This window comes from Ambystoma mexicanum, chromosome 1q (genome assembly GCF_040938575.1).
Source record: "Ambystoma mexicanum isolate Mex_15411 chromosome 1q, UKY_AmexF1_1, whole genome shotgun sequence".
NCBI lineage: Eukaryota > Metazoa > Chordata > Amphibia > Caudata > Ambystomatidae > Ambystoma > Ambystoma mexicanum.
The window spans coordinates 838,214,296-838,235,967 of NC_090922.1; positions in this window are offsets into that span (position 1 = coordinate 838,214,296).

Below are 21,672 nucleotides of genomic sequence, written 5' to 3' on the forward strand. Positions count from 1 at the left end.
TAGTGCACGATACAGGCAAAGCAAAGTACATATATATAAAATACACAATTATTAGCAAATATACAGCAAATATACAGCAGTGATGCTGGAGTATGATCCCGGCTAAAGGATACCTAAGAGTAGGCAGTTAGATGTCATTCGACTTAAGCCAGTTGATGTAGCTTAGTCTGAACTTTGGATAGGATTGATCTTCTCTAATGTGGTGTGGTAGGGAGTTCCATAGTTGGGCGGCTTTGACATGGAAGCTGTTACCACCAACCTTGGATAGCCTGAATCTAGGGATAGTGATGCAGTTGGTATTGATGCGTCTGGTGGGTCTAGTGGAAGTTCTTCTTTGAAATCTGTTTGTGAGGTAACTGGGGGCAGCATTATTCAATGCCTTATGTGTCAAGGAGGCTTTTTTATAAATGAATCTTGTTGAGGGTAGAGAGCCAGTTGTTTTGGTGCCTTATTGCTGCGATATGGGATCATTTAGGCATGCCAAGAGCCGCTCTTAGGGCGTTGTTTTGAAGAATTTGGATCTTTTGTATGATAGATTTGTTGGCACCAATATATAGTGCATTGCAATAGTCGAACCTAGATAAGATCAGGGCTCTTGCCAGTGTAATGCAATTGTCATCTGAGATAAAGGGTTTGCCAGATCTAATCAGCTTGCATGTGTAGGCTGTGGCAGAGGCCATGGCGTTGACTTGTTTAGCTAGGGAGAGGGTGGAGTTGAGGTAGAAACCAAGTGTTTTTACCTCGTTGGCTACTTTAATAAGATTACCATCAATGATGAAGGATGAGTAATCCTGTCCTAGTTTTTGTACAGGTTGGTGTGGGTACCTAAAATGATGAGTTCCGTTTTTTCATCATGAGTAGTCATCCATGCCTGGATGAGATGCACCCTATTCACCAAGGCCAAATCCTCTCCATAATCCTCGGAAAGTGGGAGGAGAATCTGGGTATCATCTGCATAGTTGGAACAAGGCCCATATCATTGAAGAGGGGGCTTGGTAAATATGTTGTATAGAGTGGGGGAGACACAGGATACTTGGGCCCTAAATCCCCTGTAGCCCTCTCGCTCCCTCCCCACTCCCGCTTTCTGGTTCCCCAGCCTCCCGCCTCCCGACCCCCCCTCCGTGTCCTGATTGGCCCCTTGACCACCCTACCGAGGCCATTAACAACCAACCCAGGGCAGCCCTCTGCCCGGGCAGCCCCACTGCTAAGGACCCCATTGCAAAGGACAACTCCAATGAGACAGCCTCAGATCGTATCTGCAGGTATCCGCAGGAGAAGCAAGAAGCCAACAACAAGTAAGTGTGGCAAGGGCAAGGCCAGAAGCAACTTCTTCAGGCCATACTACCCTACCACTCTTCAAAAGCAGCATTCAACAACGTAAATTCATTATAGTTGCCCTCAGAAACTCAGTGTCCATGTAAAAAGGGTACCCATTTGCATTTAGAAGTTGCGCTCATTAGCCTCTCTGAGAAAGTTGAATTTAGAAGTGTACCCAATTGCATTTAGAAGCGGTGACCATTTACATTAGAAATGTACCCAACTGCATTCTAGAAATTGCTCCCAATAGCCTCTCTGAGAAAGCTGAATTTAGAAGTGTACACAATTGAATTCTAGATGTTGTGCCCAACAGCCTCCCTGAGAAAACTTGAAATTAGAAGTGTACCCAAGTGCATTTAGAAGCTGTGACCATTCACATTAGAAGTGTACCCAATTGCATTCTAGAAGTTGCGCCCAACAGCCTCTCTGAGAAAACTTGAACTTAGAAATGTACCCAATTGCATTTAGTAGCTGTGACCATTTGCATAAGAAGTGTACCGAATTGCATTTAGAAGCTGCGCCCAATAGCCTCTCTGAGAAAGTTGAATTTAGAAGTGTACCCAATTGCATTCTAGAAGCTGTGCCCAACAGCATCCCTGAGAAAACTTGAAATTAGAAGTGTACCCAATTGCATTTAGAAGCTGTGACCATTTGCATTAGAAGTGTACCCAATTGCATTTAGAAGTTGCGCCCAATAGCCTCTCTGAGAAAGTTGAATTTAGAAGTGTACCCAATTGCATTTAGAAGCTGTGACCATTTGCATTAGAAGTGTACCCAATTGCATTTAGAAGTTGCGCCCAATAGCCTCTCTGAGAAAGTTGAACTTAGAAGTGTACCCAATTGCATTTAGAAGCTGTGACCATTCGCATTAGAAGTGTACCCAATTGCATTTAGAAGTTGCGCCCAATAGCCTCTCTGAGAAAGTTGAACTTAGAAGTGTACCCAATTGCATTTAGAAGCTATGACCATTTGCATTAGAAGTGTACCCAATTGCATTTAGAAGTTGCGCCCAATAGCCTCTCTGAGAAAGTTGAATTTAGAAGTGTACCCAATTGCATTCTAGAAGTTGTACCCAACAGCCTCCCTGCGAAAACTTGAAATTAGAAGTGTACCCAATTGCATTTAGAAGCTGTGACCATTTGCATTAGAAGTGTACCCAATTGCATTTAGAAGTTGCGCCCAATAGCCTCTCTGAGAAAGTTGAATTTAGAAGTGTACCCAATTGCATTCTAGAAGTTGCGCCCAACAGCCTCTCTGAGAAAACTTGAACTTAGAAGTATACCCAATTGCATTTAGAAGTTGCGCCCAATAGTCTCTCTGAGAAAGTTGAACTTAGAAGTGTACCCAATTGCATTTAGAACCTGTGACCATTTGCATTAGAAGTGTACCCAACTGCATTCTAGAAGCTGCACCCAACATCCTCTCTGAGAAAACTTGAACTTAGAAGCGTACCCAATTGCATTTAGAAGCTGTGACCATTTGCATTCGAAGAGTACCCAATTGCATTCTAGAAGTTGCGCCCAACAGCCTCTCTGAGAAAACTTGAACTTATAAGTGTACCCAATTGCATTAGAAGCTATGACCAATTACATTTAGAAGTGTACCCAATTGCATTTAGAAGTTGCGCCCAATAGCCTCTCTGAGAAAAGTTGAATTTAGAAATGTACCCAATTGCACTCTCGAAGTTGCGCCCAACAGCCTCTCTGAGAAAACCTGAACTTAGAAGTGTACCCAATTGCATTTAGAAGCTGAGACCATTTGCATTTAGAAGTGTACCCATCTGCATTTAGAAGTAGCGCCCAACAGCCTCTCTGAGAAAGTTGAATCTAGAAGTGTTCCCAATTGCATTTAGAAGTTGCGCCCAATAGCCTCTCTGAGAAAGTTAAATTTAGAAGTGTACCCAATTTCATTTTAGAAGTTGCGCCCAACAGCCTCTCTGAGAAAAGTTGAACTTAGAAGTGTACCCAATCACATTTAGAAGCTGTGACCATTTGCATTTAGAAGTGTACCCAATTGCATTTTAGAAGTAGCGCCCAACAGCCTCACTGAAAAAAGTTGAACCAAGAAGTGTTCCCAACCGTATTTAGAAGTTGCGCCCAATAGCCTCTCTGAAAAAGTTGAATTAGAAGTGTTCCCAATTGCATCTAGAAGTGTACCCAATTGCACTTAGAAGTTGTGACCAATAGCCTCTCTGAGAAAGTTGGACTTAGAAGTGTACCCATCTGCATTAGAAGTTGTACCCAATTGCATTCTAGAAGTTGCGCCCAATAGCCTCTCTGAGGAAAGTTGTATTTAGGAGTGTACCCAATTGCATTTAGAAGCTGCGAGCAATTGCATTTAGAAGTTCTGACCAATACCCTCCCTGAGAAAAGTTGATTTTAGAAGTGCACCCAATTGCATTTAGAAGTGCACCCAATTGCATTTAGAAGGGTACCCAATTGCATAGACCAAAAATGCATAGAACGAACCTGACCGCTCCGAATTGCACGACGTTCGTATTATGCCTAGGAATGCATTGAACCTCTGAAAGAGCATACCTCATATCACACCCCACGCTTACTCTCTCCTTACATCACCACTCAATTAGAACACATAGATACTATGACACCATTCGGTATAACTGTTCTCATATCAACATCTGCCGCTCACTCCTCATCACTCTAAGTAAACATTGCTGGTCTCACACCCCCAGCCAGGCGTTCTCCTCAGGCTTAACGCTGCCAGACTCGCTCTGGATAATTCCAGCCAGATCGAACACATACTCCTGATCTCCCAGCCACCACACCTACCGCTAGGAAGCAGCTTCCACAGGAATTCCACACCAGCTGCACACATACCTGGTGCGCACACGCACCTTTGGACTCTCTCTATTCTCTCTACTCTCTCTACTGACCCGAACTTCGGTTCCCAAGGGCGTTCAACCTACCAGCACCTTCAGACCATACCAATGGTATATAAGGCGCTATATAAGTGCAAGATAACATAACATATCATAACATAACACCACACGTGATAGGAAAAGGGTCTGCTGCCGCTGAAGGGACAAAAACCCTCATGGATCTGTTGCTCAAGAAGGACTCAATTCATATTATAGCATCTTTAGAAAAGTTGGCAGCAGAGTCCAGGTGTCTGCATAAGACCTTGTGATTCACCAGGTCAAATGTAGCTGAGAGATCAAGAAGTAGGAGGAGGGCCATTTTCCCCTTGTCTCTCAGCTCATCAACCTGTGCCTTCAAGTCAATAAGGGCAGTCTCTGTTCTGTGTTGGGGACGGAAGCCTGATTGAAGTGCTCCTAGGAGTTTGTGAGATTCCAGAAATTTTTGAATCTGGAGATATGCAACTTTATCAAGGATCTTGAGCAGGAAGGGTATAGTTGTAATGGGGCGATAGTTGGTGGGAATGAGCGGATCTAACATTTGTTTTTTTTAGTAGTGGGAGCACCCATGATTGTTTGAGATTGGAAGGGACGGTGCCAGATGCGAATGAGGCATTAATCAGTTTGGCTATGAAAGGGGCAAGATCTCTTGCAGCGTCTTTTATGAGCTGAGCAGGGCAGAGGTCTCCCTGACAGTTAAAGGGCTTGGGTAAAAGAATTACTTTCTCAGCCTTGAAGATAGAGATTTTGGTGAAATTGAATCGGGGGGTCGGGTTAGCCAGTGTTTCCTTCGAGGTGACATTCGAGCACTATGGTAAGGTGGGTGGTTAAGGGATTGTTTTTTTTGTGATATTTTGTTTTGAAGAGTGGTCACTTTATAAGAGAGGGCTTGTTGTATGTCAGTGCACCACGTTTTGTCCTTATTACAGATTTCGGGGGTAGTGATAGGGGATTCAAGTTCCTTAAGGATGTAGAACAGCTCTTCAGTATTAAAATTAGCACCAGAGATGTGTTTGTTGTAGGAAATGCGTTTGGCAAGGAAGATTTCCTTTTTGTATTGGGGTGAGATTTCGGTAAGTTTAATTTTATTGGATGTGGATAGGCGAAGTCTCCATGTAGTTTCAGAACTCCTTTTTAGGTGTCTGAGGTCGTGGAGTTGAAGTGTGAACCATTTATTCAGATGTGCTTTTGGCCTGCTAGGTCTAAGTTTAAGGGGTGCAATGGTATCAAGTGTGGTTAGCATCATTTTATTATTATTCCTTGACGAGTGTGCCTGAGTCAAGTTGGTCTTCTAGCAACTTGAGGGTAGGCAGGATAGCTGGGATCACTTTATCCCTTGTTATGTTTTTTTTGTTTCTAGTTACACAGGGAGGAGCAGTAGGTGTTGTTGACATGAGTGGTATATTGGTAAGGAGTGAGAAAGACAGGAGAGAGTGGTCTGTCCAGAGATAGGGCGTAATGGAGGTGATATTAACCGTGCAGTTGTATTCCGCCACACGGTCGAGGGTTCTTCCTTTGGTGTGGGTAGGCTCACTGATTTTTTGGGATAGGCCTAGTTCAGATAGTGTATTAGCAATGCTTTTGGCATGCTTGTCTAATGGGTCATTGAAGCCTAAATTGAAGTCTCCCAGGACTAGTAGTTGAGACGTGATTTTAAAGGGTTATAAGTCAAAGATCCGAATGCAAAGGATCGAATGACAAAAGGGTTGAATCAAAAGGGCCTAAAACAAAAGGGTCGATTTTCTTTTTTTTTTTGTAGGAGTGGGGGAGGGGTCCCACCACAAACCCCCTTTTTTGTGGTAAAAACCACTTTTTTTCCAAAACAGAAACCGAAAAAAATGTAGATTTACAAAAAAATAAATCGACCCTTTTGTTTTAGGTCAAATTAACTCGATCCTATGGCATTCGATCCTTTTGGATTTGAATCTTTGACCGGACACTGGTTTAAGGTTATTGGATAAAGAGTATGGATATCCTCCTTGAATGTTCCAATGGGGCCGGGTGGCCTATAGATAAGATGAATGCTTAATGTTTGGGAATTAGTTAGGGGGAGTTTTGCTGTGAGGGTTTCACAGGAGAGTGTATTTTGGGTAGGGGCAAGTCTCAAAGAGAGGCTAGATTTAGAGATGATGGTAGTTCCTCCACCACGTACATTTTCTCTATCTTGTCTGATTATAGTATAACCATGTGGGACAGCTAGGGAGAGTAGGGTTCCTGCTGCCTCATGCAGCCAAGACTCCATAATGGCTAAGAAATCAAGGTTATTAGTCAGTATTAGGTCGGCAATGTCCGTGGCATGTGCCATTAGTGACCTTGCATTTATGCCTTGTTTTGATGCCTTGATTAGCTGATTACCCAAATAGGTCTTGTGAACCTGTTGTGCTGAATCGCCCACACTCTGTTATTTGGATACCTCTAAACATTGTGCCATTTATTACTGTGCCTACGAACAAAGACTGATTTTTGCTGCCTATGTTGCCCTGTTCATTGCCCAGTAGTTTGTGTTTGTTTATTTTTATCTTGTTTTTTCGTGCTTCTTTGCAAAATTTCAATAAAAAGATTTTAAAATAAATACTTAGATGACATCCTACTATTAGTGGATGACAGGGAGTCGCTAAGGTATCAGACGACCCGGGTGAGGGACCTTCTGACGTCGCTAGGTTTCCTAATAAACAGGAAAAGTCGAACATGACACCATTGAGATGCCTCGATTTCTTGGGATTCGTGGTGGATACAAACAAGGCGACGCTCAAGTTACCAATGAGAAAGATCTGGGATATCAAGAGAGAGATCAGGTAATGCCTCGCCAAGCAGATCATCTCTCTCTGTGTACTAGCAAGGATAGTGGGACTGCTGGCGTTCTCCATTCAAGCCATATTTCCAGGGCCTCTACATTACAGGGCTTTGCAAAGGTTGAAGATCAGCCATCTTCGACAGGGTCTAAGGTATCAACAAACTGTTTCTTTAGATCAGGAAGCAACCACAGAATTACAATGGTGGCTGCAGACTATGAATTTGTGGAACGGACACGCCATTTTTGGGGACCATCCAGACTTAGTAGTAGAATTGGATGCGAGCCGGCTGGGGAGCGTGCTGCAGCGCATTAGAGACAGGAGAACAATGGAGTTCAGAAGAATTACGGCATCATATATAAACTGTCTAGAACTACTAGCTGGTTCATTTGCGATAAAGGCTTTCACGACGGACCAGGTGAGCTGTTGCATCCTGCTGAAGATGGACAACATCTCGGCGACCCGATATATAAATCACCTGGGAGGGACGGTTCCATGTGTTAAAATTGTGGCAAAAATGGCTGTGGAGATAAAATATTGCAGCAAAAAGGCTGTGGTTTTGCTGCCACAATCCATGTAAAGGATGCGGGGGACACCCTCACAACACCTGTACCCATTATACCATTTAAAGGGTGCGGGGGACACCCTTGCAGCCCCTGCTCCCCTTAAATGGTGTAATGGGGTACACCTTTAACGGGTCAAACCACTGCATTCTTGCTGCAATTTTTTGTACAGGCAATATTTTTGCCACAATTTTATCACTGCATATCGGAGGGACAAAGTCCAGACTCCTGGCAGACTTGGCGAAAGACTTTTGGCCCTACTGCCTGCAGGCAGGGATATCCGTGACAGCAGAGTATCTTGCAGGGGCCCTCAATGTGATAGCAGACTGAAACTCTCTGCACCTGTCGGACTCCAGCGACTGGAAGCTCGGTATAGAGGTATTCAGTCAATTAGAATGGCTATGGGGCCCGTTTCACACAGATCTGTTCGCCTCCAGACTGAATACTCCAAAGAAGCAATATTTCAGCTGGAGATTAGAGCCGACCAAGCAAGGTACAGATGCGTTTCTGCAGGATTGGAGCGGGGAGCTGCACTACGCGTTTCCCCCCCTTCATGATGTTAAGCAGAGTGTTAGCAAATGTTTGCAGGGAGAAGGCAACAGTGATAGTGTAGGTGCCCATGTGGAAGTGGTAAGTGTGGTTTGCAGCTCTGATGGAAATTTTATCGGATTTCCCGCAGATTCTCCTGTCCGGTGAACACCTGTTCACTGACCCAACTGGGTCATTTCATCCTCTGAGAGTGAAGGGAACAGTGCCCCTGATGGCATGCAAGGTATCGGGCAGAGGTGGTCCCTGCTGGGGAATTTGGTCCAGGCTGCAGGGCTCACCATGGACTCATAGGCTCCACTCTGAGGAGCTATGACGCTGCTTGGAGCAGGTGGACGAGCTGGTGCAAAGAGAGATGTTTTCCTCCCATAATGGCCCCTGTTGTGGCAGTCCTTAATTTCCTAGCTTCCCTTTTGGAGGAAGGGAAAGCTTTCCAGCCCATACGAGTATACCGATCAGCAATATTGGCAGGCCATGCGCAGGTAGACGGAGCACCGATAGGGGACCATCCGGCAATAGCAAGGGTCATGAAAGCTGCACACTTTATGATCCCACCAGGTCCAAAATGCAGGCAGCTGTGGGACGTGAACACAGTGCTGCAGTTACTAGCGAGTTGGCCGTCCAATAGATACCTGTCCCTGAGTCAGCAATCGAGGAAGCTGGACATGCTGTTATGGTTAGTGTCGTGCAGAAGAGTGTCTGATGTCAGACATAGACAGGAAGGTATATGGTCCAGAAGGGGTACCTTCACGCTTACTAGGAGAATGAAAACTAACTGCATCGATCTCATACCTTTATCGAACAAGACAACCTCAGCTCTGCATAGCAGAGTGCATTAAGGGATATGAGTGCAGGACCGTGGAATTATGACCGGCAGGGGTGTCGCAACTGCTGATAGCGTGCAGGAAGCCATACAAAGCAGTGGCTACAGCCACTATGGTGGGTCCACAAGATTATGCAGCAAGCAGGGACTGACCTCCAGCGTTTTGGAGCACACTCGTTGAGAGGGGCTGTTGCATCCAAAGCTTTCTCCTCTGTGGTAGCCCTGGTAGACATTTTGCAGGCAGCAGACTGGGCCAGCAACAGTGTCTATAAAGCTTTCTATTTTAAGCCAGTGCCTTCAGTTGCAGCAGAGATAGTACAGAGCTTTGGACAAGCATAATGCTTGCTTCCGGTCTTGACATAGAATGAAGATTACCCCTGCTTACTGCGCAGGGAGTCTTGATTCTATTAAAGACACAGAGGCGAGCATTACATTCCCGCCATAAGCATGCACTTTGAATTCTGTTATGTATAATTGTTTATTTTTCACAGTTGGAATGTGTAGGGGTGTGCATTCCCCACCCTAATAGTATTATTTCTGATTGATAGGAGATCACCAGAAGAACGGCTGACCGCAAGGCATGAGGTGATGAGATAATGGAAGGATCAGTGGAAGTGGTCAGATCCTAGCTAGGAGGAACAACAGGATTGCCTGAGCAGTTCTCATGGATTATATAGTTCATTTGTGTTGGGTTTCCAGTTGGTGTGTTGCAGTTCAGAGCATCCAAAGAAGAGGAGGAGCAAAGGGCAGGCAGTTACTGATGGACAGAGACAGGAAGTGTCTTGGACTACAGAAGAAGTGTTTTCAGAGGGAAATGAAGTTTTGAGAAAAAAAAAGAAAATGAGGAAATTGAAGTCATTTTCAGTTGATTGTTGAAACTGCTGAAGAGTAGAATTAAAAGAAGTTGAAGCATAACGCTTGCCTCCGTGTCTTTAAGAGAATCAAGACTCCCTGTGCAGTAAGCAAGGGTAATCTTCATTCAGACATGTGGTCACACATTCTTCACCAACAATAGCATATATGTAACAAACAACCACAACTAATACCCTTATATCCGGATGACCTATTTAAACACACAACCATCGCCACAAATACTATTTGCATAAAAATAAGTGAAAAAAACAAGGTTTAAAAAAAGTTACGGTTGCAACCTGTGAAAAGGTGAACTCTACAAACAGTGGGATTGACAATGCTAAAGTTGAAATAATCTGTCCAAATTAAGTGTTTCTACAATACACGACAGCCTGCAACATCCCTGGAAATTATGTTCTTATTAGAGGCTAGTTGTGACATCAAAACTGACCTGTAATAGGAAAATGACAACACAACCACTCTGTAATCAGTTATTATGTTTCAGTTGTGATGTAAGAATGTCTGCTGCTTGAGCCAGCACAGAGCAAGTCATGAGCAGATTTTCAGTTGGCTTGCATGCTTGTAATTCCGGCCCTCCTCTTCTCAGAGGTAACTCTCCCGCTATACACCCAGAGTTTGGTGTTCCTGTTCCCAAACTCTTATTTGTGGATCCCAGGTTTTTTTAAACCTGAACTGGTGGATGTTCCTTCTAGGTTATGGCCCCGAAATTGTGGAACGCTCTCCCTTCTCAACTCTGGGAGTTGTCTGACCACCCCTGCTTTAAAGGCGTTTCTTTTTGTTTAGACTTCAGGCACTTGGGATCTTTGGCAGCTTTGCTCTCAGCGCCCAGATGCCTTTGGTCCGTGGTTTCGCGCTCTATAAATCTGCATACAATGCAATAAAAAATAGTTTTCTGTTCTACTTTGCAGACAGTAATTGGCAAGTAACTGTTTATAGTACATTGTTTCATTTGTGCACTGCTGGAGAGTAATGCATGCGATCAAGAATCTGCATGCATTTACTTATTTCAAAGAACAAAGTGAAAACATGTTTTTTCGATTCATTTTATGAAACTGCTTAAAATATTGTTCTGCAACACATTAGAAGCTGCTTGTTAGCTTTTTGAAATCCAAACACATTACACATTGATTATAGGAGCAGCAAATTAAAGATCTCTTACATTATATTAAGCAATAGGCCTGGCAGTAAAGGAGATGTCAGAGAGTGGCCATGTAGTGTAAGGAATAAAATATGCCGTACGGGTATGTAAAAAAAAAAAAAAGATATTGCAGGTCACCTCAGAGTTCCTCTCTTTGGTTACAGATCTCCTTTTGCGACTTGCAATATCCTTGTAACGTACGGTAAGGGGTAATTTATCCCCATATATCATTCTACTCCATCACAATAAACATTTTAAAAAACATTAACTCTTACTACATCTCTTCTTCAGAACAGTCTATCTATGCTTTAGTTAAATGGATACTTGTGTAGAAGTTGTGTAGTGTCACTTAAGGTTTATTTACAGTGCCATGGACTTGTATTAGGAAAATACTTAATTTGGCCAGCACCTAAAATTTGGTATTCCCAACCTTTGTAGACGTTATCTTTTTTTATGGGTGTGACCACTATCTTTTTTAAAATTTTTATAAATAGTCGTTGCTTGCCAAAATTGGGCAAAGAATCCTCCTCCTCCTTTTATTACCAAAATGACTGCTGAACCCATGTTTGCATTGTTTTAAATAAAGACATGACCCCTTATATCTCATAAATGTTTGCTTCGATTTTCGAAATTCCTGGCACACACACCCACAGACAACCCTCTTTTCCTGAGGGTGCAGGGATACAAAACTGAATTTAAAAAATGCTGCAACATGCACAAAAGCACACTAACGCACACACGCCTATTCAGTCATGCAAAGTAAGGTTGGAAGGACAAAACAAAATGAGTAATGTACTGCAAGCTGAAAATTATTCTGCAAAAGGCACAGGATGAAAAGCTGTGAACACGTGGTAGGACTGCGTAACATGCACAGGGGAGCCGCATGGACAGACTTAAATGAGAAATATACTGTGAAATGCAGAAGATGATGCCAACACAACTTGCTTACAGATTTTTCCTGTCACCCATGCATTCGAACTTCCATGCTGCTGCTTGCTCATTTTTCTGAGCAAACCTGGACTTCCATAACATTCAAACCCCGCATAACTATGGGTTAGCTCCCTCCTTCTGGGCACGCTGCTACCCTATTTTGACCTTCAGTTTCTTTCTCTGCTTGTCTCCCATGTTTGCACCCACTGCTAGGATCTGATATGCATTTAGCTTCGTTTCAAATCTGGCTATGTTTTATGCATTTAGCTTATTTTCAAATCTGCTATGTTTTATGCATTTAGCTTAGCTTCTAATCTGGCGGTGTTTTATGCATTTTGCTTAATTTCAAATCTGGCTGTGTTATGCAAACTTGCTGTGCCATCTGGCAGGTCCCCCCTGCTGTATGCTGGTGATGTCTGTTTTCCTGCCTGTTGATTTTCACTCCCCCTGCAGAATGCTTGTGATGTCTGTTTGCCTGCGTGTTGAATTTCACTCCCCCCTGCAGTATGCTTGTGATGTCTGTTTGCCTGCCTGTTTTATTATGCTCTCCCCTGCTGCATGCTTGTGATGTCCGTTTGCCTGCCTGTTGAATTTCGCTTCCTCTTCTTATTGTATGCTTGTGATGTCCACTTGCTGCCTGTTAAATTTCGCCCCCCCTGCAGTATGATTGTGATGTCTGTTTGCCTGCCTGTTCTATTACGCTCCCTCCCCATGCTGTATGCTTGTGATGTCTGTTTGCCTGCCTGTTTGCCTGCCTGTTGTACTTCGCTCTCCCACCTTCCCATGCTTGCCTCTTCTTCTCTTTCACCACACTCATCGTTTCTCAGTGTTCTCTTCCTCTCCCTATCTTTTCCCCTCTCCCCCCTCCCTTACTATATTCTTGGCACTTACTCTATCTGAAATGTCATCTGACCTAGTACGATAGTAGCTTGTTTGTTTTCTTCCCCGTCCCGCTTTGTTTCTGCCTCCCCCTCCAGCACTAGCAGAAATGTTGTCAGCCTAGTATGATGGCTGCTTGTTTTATTCCTCTCCTCCTCCCCCGTCCCGCACCTCTTGTCAATCTCCAGCTCTACCAGAAAAGTCATCAGGCCTAGTACGATAGTTGCTTGTCTGTTCTCATCTCCTACCCCTCCTCTCCCCCCCTCCTCTCCCCCCCTCCTCATCTTTGTCATAGCTCTTGCACCATCTGAAATGTCGCAAGGCCTACTACCATAGTTAATTTCACATTCTTAATGTCTCAAGGCCATGTTTGAATGTTATTGTATTTTCCCTTGCCTTGAAGCGCTTTGAAACACATTGTGTTAGGCGCTATACAAATAAACTATCAATCGATCTTAAAAAAAAAAGAAAATAAAAGGCCAGTGTTGGGGCGGTGTAAAGAATGTTAAGGCTACTTACTACCTATGAAAAGTTAGTCTAGAAACAATGGGAATTTCAACCTTTTAATGTTCCATAGGTAACCCTTAACGTAAAACGAAACCATCCTTAACTCGGCCTCTGAAATAACAAGTTAAAAATGAAAGTCACCACAGACTTATATCTTTACAACAAACGCCAACAAATACCGGGATCGATTACAAACCCCTTGGAATTAGTGATGCAGCACTGTCTTGGTATCGTTGGTCAGCGGTGTGAATTTTGAGAATGAGATATTTGGGTGCGCACCACATTCTTGATTTTGAGTAAAATGTTTCACAATTAACTGAAAGACTGGGAGAGGGAAAGGTTTCTGAAACTGCAACTTTCTCTGGGTTTTCATTTGGTTATTGTAGACCTCTACCTACCCAATGAGTTACACTGCTCCCATCATGCGGATCTGTGAGAAGAGACTTTCCTGGGTATTGGGCTATGTAATTTCTGACCCTAGTGGGAATAGGTTTGCAGGTTTATGCTTGGGGTTGCAGTTTGTTGCTTATTGGACCCCAACCAGAATGCAACATTGCGGGCAACTAGAATTAGACCTCTGCTGGAATTATGGCAGGGATTTGGGGTTACTGACACACAAGGTTTGGAGGTATCCCTTACTTTTCAAATTCTGGGGCAATTTGTTCGAAAGAATCCAACTTTGTACTGGGTTGTATGCTCTCAGACGACATGGAAATGAAACAGCTTCATTTGCACAGATTGGTAGACCACCGCTCCATGCATAAAGGACTTGATTTGTAAAGTGTTTTGTTTTGTCAAAACAGAGGTTTTGGGAACCCTCCCGCCGAATGGTGGAAATGTGTCTGGATGCAATATCTCTCAGATAGAAGTGTTGGATTTTTAGTACAAGTAGGATAGGGGTCCGAATATTTAACATTTTCAACAGGACCACAAAAGAAGCTAATGCTTGGGTGATACATAATAGAACAAACCGTTTTTTCCAGAATCTATTATTTAAAAATGCTGGCATGATCCTGTGCGCCAATCCAAGACGGTGCCCACCGCTGTGTCTGCTTTTGTCTGCTCCGGAGCTGTGATTCCTTCTCCAGCGGTAACCCGGTGCCCCATCGTGTGGGCAGTTTGTGTTTCCCTCCCCACAGGATTGTGGGCTGATGCCTGACTGCAGCAGGTCTAAGCTGGTATAGATGATGATCCTCTTTGTCGGGACAGACACAGAAGCCTGTCATGTACTTTCACTTTGCACCCAGCCCCCTGTGTTCTTCCCCCTTTGCAGGGCTGCTTTGACTGAAGCGCGAGGCAGGCCCCAGATCTTGGTGCGGCGACTCCCCCAGTGATCAGTCGTACATAGATCGGCCATATGGGAGCCAGGCAACCTCCATGGAGTAAGTGATTATGCATGCCTGAAAGTTATTTTTCTGGTCGACTGAGGTGAACCTAGCTCCAGATGCTGGTTGGGAGGTAACTAATTGAGGGAAGGCTCACAAGAGCTAGAGACCAAACGGTAACCCCAATGGCAACGGTACTATAAGATCTTCTGGAAGGAGATATTCTTTCACTCCACGGAGTTCAACAACCAAGTGGATCCCGCCATCTAGAGCTTCATCGCCTGATCAGAAAAGACTCATGTCAGTGCTGGGGCGCCTTGATAAATCAGTAACACACCTTGATGGTAAACTTCATGGCTCAAGTGAAAAAGTGGCACAGCTGGAAACCAGAACGGGACCCTGGATCAGAAGGCCTCTGAAATGGAGAACCAAAACGCCCTGACCGTCCCAGCAATGCAACAGATGGGCAAAGGTTTGGAGACACTGCTTCGGGGAAACGAGGACTTAAGAGAGTGGAATATCTGGAAAATGTGGTGTGCACAAAGAAAATCAGACTGCTTGGTCTCCCACTAGGCACAGAAGGTGATGACCCGATACCCTTTGCAGCTTCTTGGCTTCCGGAAGTGTTCTATATTGAAAAGTGTTACAGAATCAAACTGTGTGGGAAGAACAAAATCGGAAACCCAGAAATAGGAACAATGCTCATTATTAAAGTGTCCGATCTTCGGGATAAAGATAGGATCTTGAAAGCAGCAAAGGAAAAACTGTCTGTGCTATACCGGCAAAAGTAGATTCTTCTCTTTCCTGACTTGGCACACGAGACTAAAAAGAGCTGGAAAAAACTGAACACGGTGAAGAAGAGTTTTCTTGCCGGGGAGCAAAAGTAGGTATCATGCTTCCGGCCAAACCTAGGGTTACATGGAAGGGGGAAGAGCTCCTGAAAACTATAGGTTGAACCTGAAACATTGATTGTCCTTGTCCTGGACAAGTGGTTTCTATTGAACAGTGTGTTTGTATTTACTTAAAGCCTTGTTTTGCCTTGTATTGGCTTCCCTGAGTTGGGAGCACTGATTCATTGAGCCATGTTGGTTACAGTATCTGGGCGAATGTGGATTCAAAGGTGAGACTTTGCAAATATTTCACCTCCTCTAAGTGTCCTGAAGGAAAAGGCCTGGATTCCGGAGGCGTAGAGTCAGCTAAGCCAACGCCCGCCCTCGTAACTATAAGGTGGACATCCAGGAGGAACTCTGGCAGTTTTTTTTTCTATGTGTCTTAGGTATGCTGATCTAGCGTCCTTCACATTGTGGGCTCTGCTCATGTAATGTTACTATTGAAAACCTTTAATAAAATATATTTTTTTAAATGCTTGCACCACAGCAAAAATGATTCAGGTGTGTTTTTTAACTGTTTGCTGCATAAAATACAAAGGCATGTTTACTACATTTCTTTTAATGCAGAATACATGTTAATGTTAAGGTTACTTGTACCGCACACTATCACCACCGAAGTGGTCCCCTGGCGCTCTGACGGATCTGAAAAAGAACGGTGTGAAACAAGGAGGCTATGGGAGTGGCTAGTATGGTGCAGTGCGAATTGGAAAGTGACATATGATGTTCTGTTGGCAGCTTCAGTTCGGTTTGCACTGTTCGCTGAGCTTAGGTGTGATATTTTTTCTTTCTTTTTTGTTTGTGAATAAAACTATGGATCTTGAATCTGGCCTGTGCACTTGAGCCATGGCTCAGACCTGTCGTGATCCTGTGCACCAACATTGAACCTACAGAGGCTAGTAGTATCCTGTGGACCTGTCATGGGACATGGCCGAAGCAGCCATGCCGAGTGGCTAAAGCAGGTGAAGGCAATACTGCGGGCAAATTGTCCACTGGGCATAGCCTGCAGCAAAGTCCCGTGACCACAGTGGGTGTATCGAGAGTGGATTGGGCATTGCCTTTGACAACGCCTAATGGGCAGATCAGTAGGCTAGGGGTGGCATGCATGTCATTTGAAGTCCCCAGGGGTATGGCAAAAGCACCTGCATCATGCAGCATACCCTCTGGAAATGCTGATGGCTTGGATATGCCCAGATGTCCAGGTGGGGCATGGTGTAATGCATGCCAAAGGGAATTCCCCCCACAGGCACAATGGCCATTGGAAGTGGCTGAAGGTTCTTGGGAGTTGTCTGGGGCATGGCCAAAGCCATTCTAGGGGCGAAGTATCCATTGGGCATGACCACTGAACAAGTCCAGTGGGCACATAGGACATCAAGTGCCCAGGGTATGCTCAGTAGGCACTGCAGGTCAGTTAACGTGTGTAATAATGACGGATATAATAACCAAAAATGTCCCACTTAATTTCAAAGGCATTTGTAAGAGAATTGTGACCACAATTTCCCTTCAACCTAAGTTTTCACACTTGTGTGTATATGTATATTTCAATGAAAAAAACGTTGTTAAAGGGACGTTTTGGTTGCAAGTAAAACTGAAAAGCCTCAGAAATTCATCAGCTAAGCAACCGTAACTCACGCCACACTGCTAAGACTAACACCCAGGACAAAGATGACATCACAAATGTCATTGATGACATCACATGTGAAATTAATTTTGATGAAAAGTCCCCACAAGGGGTTGTGTTTATAATGTTGATAACAAGATGTCGGGGGTGATCGGGAGACCTATCATGAACTACTTAATCTATTAAAGAATGTACCCATCTAAACAACATTGTATTGGAGTGTTGTTAATACAGGAACCTAATCATACATAAACATAGGCAAAGGCTGCAGCATGCACCATAGAAATACAATATGTATTATATTGTAATTTTGGATGGTAAAATAATGAATGCTACCGTATCAGAGTTTTGAGTAATGTTAAACATGTAATAACTAGCTAACAATTCAAGACTTACTACACACTTGTGCTAGTACAAACAATACATATAAAGACCCACAATGCATACAAATCAGTGGCACATACAGTGAAACTAAAGTAAGGAAGAAAGAAACTGCATCATCAGAAAATGTTAATAACATTAACATTTATCTTCATGTATACAAATTAATTGTGTGTTTGAGGCCTGCTTATTGCCCCATGTATGTGCACCCTGAGCTGAGACCAAACCCTAAGGAAAGTACTTTAAGAACATATGACAAGGTTAATGTGTGTATATATATATGTATATATATCTATAAATTTTCAAACGAAAAAAATGCCCTGGAACAGGGCAAATCTGGCGGGTTGCACTCCCGAGAGCAGCTGGGAAATGGATTTCCAGTCTCAGCAAGGAAAAGGCATGACCGCAGGTCCAGGCAGCACGAAAATATCTTTATTGTAAAAGTGCAACAGAAGGGAAAACCTGCATGGCAGACAACGCATTTCACGGTATTCTGACCGCTTGTTCACGTAGGTAGGGAGTGACAGAGAAAGAACTCCTTAAAAATGCTTAACATACTCTATGGTACAACAACATAGAATGTCCCCATCCGCATGAAGATAGCGTTTAGTGGATTTGTGGCGGCCATGTTACAACGGTGTGAAACACCTCAGTATCAAGTGTACTAACAAAGTCAAATACACTCCACAGTCATTAAAGCATTGTCAAAGTACTGTGTAGTTCAAAATATTAAAGCGAGTGCATGGACACTACAATTCCATAAACTGAGGAGGAAAAGGCGTAACAAGCGGGAAAAATGGGGAGAGGAGGAAAAAATAGATAGAGATGAAAGCAGTGCGCTGTAAATACAGCCGTGCATATCGAAAATATCATGCATCTAAGGCTGCGACATAGTTAAATACTATGAGCATAAGTATAAATGACAAAACAATGCATCAGCCAATTAGAAGCCTCCAAATTTAAATAGACATGTTGGCAATACTGGCTACTACTGCCCTCAAATGAATAACAAATACAATATTTAAATAGAAGCCTAGCTAGAAAAACACCAAACATGTGAATATCCCGTCTGTGCAAAAAACTGCACACCCGCTATAACACAGCCATTTCCTCAACTCAGTTCTGCAATGATATTAATCTGGATAACGATATGCATGATGGATATGGCAGACAAGGTGATACAGTATGATAACAGTATAAAGTACATAGTGCTTAGCAGCAAAAAAGGTGCATAGTGCTTAGCAGCTAGGGAAAACAGGTGGGGAAGAGGGGGGAGAGAAAGGTTGTCCTTTCAACAGTTATAATAATGTGCATAGTGCTCTACGTCCATGTATGCACTAATGTATTACAAAAATTAAATGTTTAGTTTATCATAAAATCATTCAATTAACTACCAGAGAACAATTAAAAAATCACAAAATAGTAAGATAACATAGTATCAAAATGTTAAAAAATACTCATATCTCTGTGGTAAAATACAAAGCATAAAAACGTGCATACATGGATAACTGGAGAATAGACAACACATTTATCAGGAATAAAGTGCTAAGTGCATGTAAACAATTAAAAATATCAATTGAATTCAGAAACTGCTATGATAGAGTGCTTTCTGCTGCATATCAAAACATGATGTTCATTAGCTTAATCATGTCAATAGATACATTTGACTCAATGGACACAGATAAAGATGTACCATAGCTGTGTAACCTGAAGGTCAGAAACTGTATCTACAAGGTGAGAAATATCAACCACCAACAAATAAAAGGCGGGTGAGACGAGGCGAGGGGATAGAGTAAAAAAAAGCATAAGTAGTCCTAAAAACATTCTGTGTAGAAATGCTCATCATAATGATAAATATTTAAGAAAAATATTTAAGAAAAACCCTCCTAGTAATCATGCTAAAAACAAACATAAACAAGTTGAGCTTCACAATCTCATAAGAAAACAGCCAGTGATATACAACAGAAGAAAGAGAAATGTACATGGTGGCTGGCGCCAAGTTAATATTATGGCGGACAATAGAAGGGTCATCAAAGAGCGGAAAAAGGTGCCAGAAATATAAGGAGAAATTAAAAAAATATATGCTATTAGGTACCTAAAAACGTATACAGCTCTTCATCAAGGTTGTGTGTGACCCCTCGGTTTTTTGGTCTCAAGGTCCAAAATGGACTTTGTTTCTAATTGTCTCAACAATAGCTCCCGGTTGCCACCTCTGGGTGATTTGGGCACTGTTTGAATGCCAAAGAAGGAAAAGCACTCCAGTTTAAATCTACATTTCTTATGGCTCTAATGTGTTGACGCATTCTCCGTCTTAATTTACCTTTCGTACTGCCCACATACCACATGTTGCAAGGACAATTCAAAATATAAACCACATGATCAGTGTCACAAGTTATTCTGGACGAGATTTCAATATTGTTGCCCAAAATAGGATGTGTGTAACATGTCTTATTGACAGCGTAAGTACAGGCTTTACATTTAGAACACTTATAGAAGCCCGATGGTTTGGTGTTCAACCATCCATTAGTCGATGCATTATCAATCGGCCTCATAAAACTTGGAGTATCCTTAAATGAGGTGGATCTGCGAAAAGTAATGTTAATGCGATCACCCAAAATGGTATTTAAGTGTTCATCTGATTTAAGGATATGCCAATGTCGTTGCATGACTTGTCGAATATTGTGAGAGCCTGCTCCATAGGTCAAAATGAGCCGTGTCTCGCTGGTGTCTGTGGTACTATGTTCCGAAGTGTCTGTTACTAGTAGTAGGGAGCGATCAGTGTCTCTGGCTTTCTGAAAAGCCCTCTCCAATACTTTCTTGGGGTATCCACGTTGCTTACATTTATTTGTCATGAGGGCACATTCGCAGTCGAAAGTTTCAATCTTAGAACAGTTTCTGCGTATGTGAATGAACTCCCCATACGGGATACTCCATTTAAGGGCTGTGGGGTGGTTTCTCTCGGCATGGAGTGGGGTATTGGAACTCGTAGGTTTTCTGTACAGACTGGTGATCAATTCACCTTGAGCCACAGTAACAGGAATATCCAAGTATGTGATAGCAGTCTTGCTGTGGCTCTCACTGAATTGTAGATTAAGATCATTGATGTTAAGAACTGTAACAAAGTCCAGCCATTTTGTACTGGTTTCTTCCCAGATAACAAACAAGTCATCTATTTATCTCAGCCAAAGGGTGATCTTAGATGTGTATTGACTGTTTCTAGGATGCCATACCACAATTTTCTCCCACCAGCCCATCAACAAATTAGCATAGGAGGGGGGCGAATGTAGACCCCATGGCAGTACCTTGTAATTACACGAAGAACAGCTTGTTAAAGAGATAACAATTATTAGTGAAACAAAGTGAAATCATTTCAAGTATCATTTGTGAATGTTGAAGGTAATTCAAGGATCTGGTATGCAAAAAATATTCACAAGCTTTGAGACCATCTGTATGTCTAATAGACGAGTAGAGAGAGACTACATCAAGTGTTGTTAGTAAATAGGTAGATTCCCATGGTATTCCTTCTATGCGGCTAAGAAAGTCTTTGGTGTCCCTGAGATATGACGGTAGAGTAGTGACAAAAGACACCAGAGTCTCGTCTATGAATTTCGAGGTATTTTCTAACAAAGCCCCGCATAGTGTGACTATAGGTCTGCTCAGCGGTTTGGTAAGACTCTTATGTACTTTGGGCAAAAAATAAATAGTCGGAATAACCGGGAACTTGGGATGTAAATAAGAACAAATGTCCTCATCCAACAGGTCTTTCTCGTTCCATGTCTGTAAAAGATGGTCTAATTTACCGCTCATGATTTCAGCTGGATCTTCAGTTAATTTAGCATAGCAGTCCTTGTTCAACAGTTGTCTGTGGGCCTCTTTAATATAATCACCACGATTCATGAGGTCGATGTTCATGCATTTATCTGATGGTTTGATGATAAGCTCCGTCATGGCACTCAATCGATCAATGGTGCATTGTTGTGATGGAGTGAGATTCTTTTTAAGAGGCACCCATTGCTTCCTGATTTTTTTAAAGTCATGGACAACTAAGTCTTGAAAAGCCTCAACATGTCCTCCTGGATTAAATACAGGGTTGAAACGAGATTTAGCTTCGAGTTGAGTCTTCCCTGGCCAAGCAGTATCAACATACATTGAGGCAGATTCTTGGTCCCAAACATTGGCGACTCTGTCCCCTTCGGTTTCTAGATGCTCCAAATC